The sequence below is a fragment of the Misgurnus anguillicaudatus genome, unplaced genomic scaffold, assembly GCF_027580225.2.
Source record: "Misgurnus anguillicaudatus unplaced genomic scaffold, ASM2758022v2 HiC_scaffold_29, whole genome shotgun sequence".
Taxonomy (NCBI): Eukaryota; Metazoa; Chordata; class Actinopteri; order Cypriniformes; family Cobitidae; genus Misgurnus; species Misgurnus anguillicaudatus.
The window spans coordinates 5,498,960-5,508,568 of record NW_027395279.1 but is presented as its reverse complement, the minus strand read 5'-3'; positions in this window follow the sequence as shown (position 1 = coordinate 5,508,568).

Genomic DNA, 9,609 nt, shown 5'->3' with positions numbered 1-9,609 from the left:
TCTATCTCTATGGCTCTGGCTGAGTCTTTCTCCACTTCTCCCCAACGTGACGTCATCGCAGAATTGCGTTAAAAAAACCGTTAATACCAAAAACGTAAAAAAAGTGGTCTTTAAGACCATTTTTGAGACATTTAAAAAATTATACACATATCTTGAGTGATTTATGTACCCATTAATCGAGAGTGGTGGTTAACCTGCAACATACACTTTAATATACTTAATCTCACGCGCCGTGGAGCGTTGTTAAACTCACCTCTGAATGTTGTCTTACGTGCAGTTGAACGCTGTTTTAATAAAACTCCTCTCTGAATGTTATTTTACCCACATTTGAGCGTTCTTAAACTCACCGCTGAATGCTATTGATCCTGCAGTTGACCTCACCGGAAACAGCTGTTGACTGCGAGGGACTTTTAACATTAAAAAACAGTTGAAAATGACCAGATAAATATTGACTTGCGCTGGCATAGATCGTTAATTGTTGCCGATTCCTATTTATTCTTATGTATTGCAGTCTTGATAAGATCTTGTGAATAAATGTTGATTAAACAGCTTCCCTACTGCAGCCCGACTGGCAGAAAAAATCGTGCTATATGCACGAAAGATGCATCCAATTGAAATACATTAGTTTTAAAAACGTGCTGGAATTACGAAAATAACGAAATAAACGTGTTCCTGGCACGAATAAATAGATTAAATTACGTGACCACATCACGAAATGCCGTGAGACTGGGTTGCAATATACATACATATAGACTAAATAGAGAAATTACTTGTTTTGATAGATTATATAAGATCTTTATTTTCACTGTACATTTGCAATGACATTCTGGTGGAGCAAGCTTCAGATGCCTTCATGATAAATACAAATATATATCAGATTTCATGTTTAAAACTATACACAAGTTTCATACACTAGACTAGAAGCACTAAGCATGACTGTACAATTTACAATATTCACAACAATATTACAATATACAGTATAATCACAACGAAGTAGCCAATATAGTATAAAACACAACACAATACAGCATAGAGCATAAATGTTCATAGATGTAAACATTGTATGTTTCATTGTGCAATGAAACACAAAGTGATTGTGTTAGAATTGACAGTGGAGCATAGACGCCAAATGTTAATAATGGAAACATTGTGTAATGAGACCAAAAGTGGCATGTGCTAGAATGTCATATTGCACTTCAGTAGAAGTTTAGTAACATGGCATTGACCTTCAGAGGTTTTGTTCTTTAACAACTTGACATGAATATGTCCAGGTCACCCAGACACTTAAAGATAAATTAAAAGACACTTCTTGCTTCACTGGGCATTTTTGTATTTATTATTGAACAAGAATATTTCATGGCCCTTACAGGCCTTGTTCCTCATAACAGTTTGAAATAAACGTGTTCACATCCTCCAGATATTCGAAAACAAATCCATCTGGCAGGCTCCATCACCTCTCCAAGGAATATATTGCGGTGATTCTCTACCCAGGACCATGCTGGACCAATGTTCCTTATGAACTTCCACTTTATGTTCTTTCTGTAATCCTGTAATAAAAAATAAATAAAGGTTTATTTGTGGAGCATGCAGCTACAGAGGGAGCTGAAGATGCCGTAAGTGCTTCTGTCATAAAGCATTTGGCATTTCCTTGCGTACTACAGTCTGGCTGCAGTTCAAACAGTAAAAATGGGATGTGGTCCTGCACAGTTCAGTTCTTTTTTTTAGATAAAGTAACCTGTAAGAATGTATCAACAAATGTATCAACACTGTTGAACGTTAATAACGTGCATGTGTGAAGTTCAACTAGGCATATCAAGCTGTATGTGCATAAACTACACAAATGACTCACAGTTTTTAAGTTATCAATGTTTTACATTTTAACAAATTCTCAAAACAAGCTACCATTAAGTTTTATTTTACTTTGGCTTGACAGATATCTGATACGTAAAGGTAACAGCAGCAAAAGAAGTTACGTGCACCACAGTACAATCCTTGTGAATATATCGTATGATTTTATCAAGCATAAATATATGTATTAATATAAATAAATTTTGGAATTACATTAGGCTTTCGAAACAAATACTTTTACTTACCGACGTGGTAAACAACTTTAGTACTTCAACTTCGTGCTTTCTCTCTTCTTCGGGAAGCACCAACATAAGGTACATTATCGCCATCTACTGTGTTGGAGTGAGATGTGAATGGACGTGGTAACTGACGTCACGCCTGGATGTGGGCGGGGTTGGATGTCCACCGCAGGTTGCAGCGAGACTCTCAAGCCGTTTCTCAATGTCAAGGAAGGATCCTCGGAAGCTAGAACTTCGAGGATGCTACGTCATCGACGTCCGTCGAAGGACTGTTCCAATGTCGAGGATCCTTGAAATTTCAGCCAAGGACTGAGTCCTTCGTTCGAGAAATATCCCATATACAGGAAAGGATGCAAATTTGTATCCTTCGCGCTCTTCACGCGCTGAAATCACCCACAATCCTATGCGCGCAGCACCGAAAGCCATAGACATCACATAAGTAGACGCCCTATCGACCGCTACTGCCTACTGGCGCGGCGAGACATGGGGCCGCCATCTTAGATCGGTCACCCGCTCCACTCAGTGTAATCTGTATGACTGGTGGAATGAGCTATCAGCGCATTTAATAAATCATATCTCAGTGAATACCGAACAGATTTTCATGCGGCTTTTTTTTTGCTGCAACGATCATTCATGGAGCTATGATACAGGACACATGGTTCGGCGTATTTTAACCCCTTATGTGCCGCAAATCCCGTTTGAGTGGAGGGTGACAATGTGATGTACATCTTTAAATTAATATTTCTCTGGGATTCTTTGGGCTAGAAACCTAATCTTGGTCTTGTTTTAAAAAGGACAATTTAGGTTTTTTTTACAAATGAGTTAGAAAGTAAAAATATTAACCGTTTACCTTTATTTTAATATATAAAATAATGCAGTAACATATTAATTTATAAATAAAATTACATAAAGTTAATGTTTCACACAATAAATAATGTTAACATGAAGCAATATGTCTCAAGTAGTTGTGATCCTAATTTCAAGTTAAAATCACAAAAAATAATGTTTGTGTCACAATTTTAATGGTTTTACCAACAACTGCCACTAGATTTTGTCACATACTCTTGTATACTCACAAACTAATAAATTACTGTCACCGCATTATTATTCATGCAAAAGGGTTTTGAAATATTAAAACTACATTCTGAGAGCTTTCCGATGATATATAGCTTGTCATGATTTTTTAGGTTTAGAGTAGGGTTTTAGTGTTATATGCAAAAACAAATTTGGCCTACCTGTGGGCCCGTAAACTTCTAGAAACTGAATCTCACTATGTCATAATTTTCCCCAAATGGTAATGAAATATGAAAATTATACTCTTTGAGCTTTCCAACAATATATAGTTTGTCAAGATTTAGGTTTAGAATATTAGTTTGGACAGCGTCACTTAATGTTTAGTAGGAATGAATAAATATTCACTTAACAGTAATAAAATATTCTGATATAAGATATAAAGTGAGTCCAAAATCAAAATATGTGATGTAGATATTTTATAAATCACACACTATATGTCACGACACGGAGGTGAAGTGAGGACACAAATGCTGAGTTCGGAAAATAAATAACATTTATGTTGTGATTTTGGTTTTTGATACTGCTGTATTTTTGTTTCTCTGTTCATGTTTCTGTGTTGACTGTTTTCACACATGCGCGGCTCTGTCACGGGTGTCATTAGTGTCATTTCTGTCACCTGCGTCCCTCACCTGATATTCATTTGATGCCCAATCGGTTTAGTATTTAATCCCTGTGTGTGTGTTTGCTCCTTGCAAGTTCGTCTGTGTATGTTCTCGCCATTACTAGCATTGCTAGTTTCCAGTCTTGTCTTGTGTCGATTTCCTGTTTGGATTTATTCATTTCATTTGTGCTATCTGCTGTCCAGGATTTATCGCTGGGATTCTGTTTATACCCTCGGCTCTCTGGACTGTTTCTCTGCTGCCTGTTACAGACTGTCTTCAACCTCAGTTGGATTTACAGACTGGTCTATTACTTAACTGCAGAAGCTCATCGCGGCATTGTCGCTGTCCACCGGAGAGGTCCTTCATCACTGGAGCTGTCCAGCTTCTCTCATCTGTTGCTCTAACGCTCTCTCTCTCTCCCTCTGCCCACCGCAGGATTTACCCCCCTGTCCCAGTGGCTTCCGTGACGCGGCGCTCACGGGAGCGGTTTACACACCCTACCACGTATCGGGGTCTTCATACTCTCTCCCACCGTTCGTCTGTCTGGCGGGAGCCCGAACGTGTGTGGTTCATCGGTCCGGTGCCAGTGTGTGATCTCCACTCCAGCCGTCTGCCTTGGTGTGGCTTTGAGCCCAGACGTGCTTTTGACATTTTCCTCTCATTATCATTTAAATAAAGTCTTCTGTTATCCGCACTGGGATCTTCTGTTTTCATTTGTCTGACAGAACGAACTTGCCATCATGGATCCCGCAGATACAGATTCCGTTCGTTCAGCGATCGCTCAGCAAGGGGCTTGGCTGGGTAGACACACCGATCAGCTCTCTACTACAGCTCGGGAGATGGAGGATTTGTCCGCTCGTTTTAATGAGCTTTCGTCACGTTTTGATCGGACTCATCATTCCCGTGATTCGGAGCCCCATGCCGCCAACCCTCCACCTTACGATGGTGACCCCTCCTCCTGTCGGGTTTTCCTGTCCCAGTGTTCACTGGTATTTGCCCTCCAGCCTTGCCGCTATGCGACTGAGCGTACTCGGATTGCGTATGTTATCACTCTGTTGATTGGGAGAGCACGCCAGTGGGGCACCGCTGTTTGGGATGCCCAGGATCCTTGCTGCCTTTCTTTCGAGGAGTTCCGTGAGGAGATGGTGAAACTTTTTGACCGTTCGGCTCGTGGAGATGCCGCTGCTGCCCGGTTGGCCCGCCTCACGCAGGGAGCCAGCTCCGTCACTGACTATTCCATCCAGTTTAAGACCCTGGCAGCAGCCTGCAGCTGGAACGAGCCGGCACTCCGGGCTCAATTTCTTGAGGGGCTCAGCGACAACATTCAGGATGAGATTGCAACTCACGATTTGCCCCACACTCTGGATGGTATCATCGAGTTAGCACTGAGGGTGGAGGCTCGGATGCTGTTTCGCGATCAACGTCGCACACTGCGTCATCGTGTCCATCAGAGTGAGATCTCTCAGTCCAGTCAGAGCAGTGTTCCTTTAACTACGGAGACTGAGCCCATGCAGTTGGGTAGAATGCGTCTTTCGCAGAGAGAGAGAGAGCGTCGCCTTCAGAAATCCCTGTGTCTTTATTGTGGCAAGCCAGGACACTTTGCCAAGAACTGTCCGGTAAAAGGGACCGCCCATCAGTGAACCGGGGAGTCCTGGTGGGCGCCACTTCTAGGAAATCCTCCCCGACTTCATGCACTCAGCTTCCTGTCACCCTGTCATTTGCTGGCCTCGATCATTCTACTACTGTGTTACTCGACTCGGGCGCTGAGGGCAACTTTATTAGTGAGGATTTGGCTCATGAGTGCGGCATTCCTGCTGTCCCTTTAAAGGTTCCACTGGATGTCTGGTCCATCAGAGGTCAGCAGATGGCACAGATCACGCACTGCACTCCTTCTGTAAGTCTTTTTATTTCTGGCAATCATCGTGAGGAGATTGTGTTGTACATCCTTTATGCCTCGCTCTCACCCATTATTTTAGGGCATGCATGGTTGGCACAACACAATCCCCACGTTGATTGGCAACTCAATGTCATTTTAGCTTGGTCTCAGTCTTGTCATGTGTCTTGTCTTGGTTCTGCTGTTTCGGGTTCTGTTTCCTCTCTTCCTCAGGTTTCGGCGGTTGATTTGACCGGGGTTCCGGCGGAATATGCCGATTTCGGTCAGGTTTTCAGTAAAGCCCGGGCCACCTCCCTTCCTCCCCACCGGCCATACGACTGTTCTATTGAACTTCTCCCAGACACTTCTCCGCCTAAAGGTAGACTTTATTCTTTGTCTGGTCCGGAGAGAGAGGCTATGGACCGTTATATTAGTGATGCCCTTCGTGCAGGTCTCATTCGTCCCTCCACCTCTCCCGCAGGGGCGGGGTTTTTCTTTGTTAAAAAGAAGGACGGCTCCCTACGTCCCTGTATAGATTATAGGGGTTTGAATGACATTACTGTTAAGAATAGGTACCCTCTTCCTTTAATGTCTTCTGCTTTTGAGCTTTTGCAGGGAGCGCGGTTCTTCACTAAGCTAGATTTTCGCAACGCCTATCATCTATTGCGCATAAGAGAGGGCGATGAGTGGAAGACAGCATTTAATACCCCTACTGGTCACTTTGAGTACTGCGTTCTTCCTTTCGGGCTTTGTAACGCTCCGTCTGTCTTCCAGACTTTGGTTAATGATGTGCTGAGAGACATGATTAACAAATTTGTCTTTGTGTACATTGATGATATTCTCATCTTTTCTTCCTCCATGCAGGAACACACTCAGCATGTCCGCCAAGTCCTACGCCGTTTGCTTGAGAACAAGTTATATGTGAAGGCGGAGAAGTGCGAGTTTCATAAGAGGTCGGTTTCGTTTCTGGGTTTTGTGATAGCCGAGGGTGAGATACGTCCCGATCCAGATAAGGTCAGAGCGGTGGCTAAGTGGCCTGTCCCCGACTCTCGTAAGGCATTACTGCGTTTCTTAGGGTTCGCTAATTTTTACCGGCGATTCATTAGAAACTTTGGTCGGATTGCTCAACCCCTTACGGCTCTCACCTCCACTAAGGAGAGGTTTGTCTGGGGAAAAGAGGCTCAGGAGGCCTTTGATAGTTTAAAGTACCGGTTTATCACTGCTCCTGTTCTTTCTATTCCAGATCCTACCTCCCAGTTCATTGTTGAGGTGGATGCTTCAGATGTCGGGGTTGGTGCCGTTCTGTCTCAGCGATCTCGTAAGGATGGCAAGGTGCATCCTTGCGCTTTTTTCTCACACCGGCTTAACCCTGCGGAACGGAACTATGACATAGGTAATCGGGAGCTGCTGGCCGTCAGATTGGCTTTGGGTGAGTGGCGTCACTGGTTGGAGGGGACCTCGGAACCCTTTCTGGTCTGGACGGATCATAAAAATTTAGAATATATCCGTTCAGCCAGAAGGTTAACGTCTCGCCAGGCTCGCTGGGCACTTTTCTTTGACCGGTTTAACTTCGTCCTCTCGTACCGGCCTGGTTCAAAGAACACTAAACCCGATGCTCTCTCTCGCTTGTTCGATGTTTCCAATTCTGGCGGAGACGAAACCATTCTTCCAAAAGGGCGAGTGGTGGGCGCTCTGCGTTGGGGCATCGAACAGCGGGTGAGAGAGGCCGGACGAGAGGGGGAAGTGCCAGAGGGGTGCCCAGCGGGTCTGCTTTGGGTTCCGAAATCGCTCCGTTCCGAGGTCATCCGGTGGGGTCACGAATCCAAATTAGTCTGTCATCCTGGGGTTCGGAGATCGTTGGCTGCCGTCCATCAGCGATTTTGGTGGCCCTCTATGGGCTCCGATGTCAGACAGTTTGTGTTAGCCTGTCAGGTTTGTGCCCGCAATAAGGCTTCTCATCAAGCCCCAGTAGGTCTGCTTAAGCCCTTATCTGTCCCTTCCCGTCCCTGGTCTCATATAGCCATTGATTTTGTTACCAATTTACCCAGTTCTAGAGGTAACACTGTAATTTTGACCATTGTCGATCGCTTCTCTAAGGCAGCGCATTTTGTCCCTCTGCCCAAGCTTCCTTCTGCCAAAGAGACGGCTCAGATTATGATAGAACACGTCTTTCGCTTACATGGTCTGCCTTCTGACGTAGTTTCTGATAGGGGTCCTCAATTTATCTCCCGTTTTTGGCAAGAATTCTGTAGACAGATCGGCTCCACAGCCAGCTTGTCTTCAGGTTATCACCCACAGACCAACGGGCAATGTGAACGGGCTAACCAGGATCTTGGTCGTGCGCTCCGCTGTCTGACATCTCAATATCCGAGCTCTTGGTGCCAACAGTTACCCTGGGTAGAATACGCACATAACTCTCTTCCTGTTTCTTCCCATAAGATGTCTCCGTTTGAGGCTTCCATGGGGTTTCAGCCCCCTCTTTTTCCAGATCAGGAACTCGATGCGGTGGTCCCGTCTGCGCTAGCCTTTGTTCAACGTTGCAGACGCACCTGGAGGAGGGCTAGAAATACATTACTCAGGACCTCCAGACGGACCAAAGCCGCGGCTGATCGTCACCGTAGACCCGCGCCCCGTTTTATCTGTGGGCAAAAGGTATGGCTTTCTTCCAAGGATCTGTCTCTCCGAGGGCCATCTCGTAAGCTGGCACCTCGATTCCTTGGGCCATACAGTATTGAAAAGGTTATTAACCCGGTGACGGTTAAGCTCAGATTGCCTCCTGCTCTCGGTCGAGTTCACCCAGTTTTTCATGTGTCTAAACTGAAGCCTGTTTTCTTTTCTCCCCTTAACCCTGTCCCTTCTGCTCCCACCCCTCCCACCCCGCAGCTTCTGGACGGTGCCCCAGTTTATACTGTTAAATCCCTTTTAGATGTGCGTCGGCGGGGCAGGGGTTTTCAGTATTTAGTAGATTGGGAGGGTTATGGTCCGGAGGAGAGGTGTTGGGTACCGGCCCGGGACATCTTGGATCCTGACCTGATTGTGGACTTCCGTCGGCGACAAGGTGAGCCCTCCCATGGACCGCCTGGGGGCGGTCGTGGGGGGGGGGTCCTGTTGTGATTTTGGTTTTTGATACTGCTGTATTTTTGTTTCTCTGTTCATGTTTCTGTGTTGACTGTTTTCACACATGCGCGGCTCTGTCACGGGTGTCATTAGTGTCATTTCTGTCACCTGCGTCCCTCACCTGATATTCATTTGATGCCCAATCGGTTTAGTATTTAATCCCTGTGTGTGTGTTTGCTCCTTGCAAGTTCGTCTGTGTATGTTCTCGCCATTACTAGCATTGCTAGTTTCCAGTCTTGTCTTGTGTCGATTTCCTGTTTGGATTTATTCATTTCATTTGTGCTATCTGCTGTCCAGGATTTATCGCTGGGATTCTGTTTATACCCTCGGCTCTCTGGACTGTTTCTCTGCTGCCTGTTACAGACTGTCTTCAACCTCAGTTGGATTTACAGACTGGTCTATTACTTAACTGCAGAAGCTCATCGCGGCATTGTCGCTGTCCACCGGAGAGGTCCTTCATCACTGGAGCTGTCCAGCTTCTCTCATCTGTTGCTCTAACGCTCTCTCTCTCTCCCTCTGCCCACCGCAGTATTTACCCCCCTGTCCCAGTGGCTTCCGTGACGCGGCGCTCACGGGAGCGGTTTACGCACCCTACCCCGTATCGGGGTCTTCATACTCTCTCCCACCGTTCGTCTGTCTGGCCGGAGCCCGAACGTGTGTGGTTCATCGGTCCGGTGCCAGTGTGTGATCTCCACTCCAGCCGTCTGCCTTGGTGTGGCTTTGAGCCCAGACGTGCTTTTGACATTTTCCTCTCATTATCATTTAAATAAAGTCTTCTGTTATCCGCACTGGGATCTTCTGTTTTCATTTGTCTGACAATTTAATGATAAAACTGGAAATAATAAAACGAGGAGTA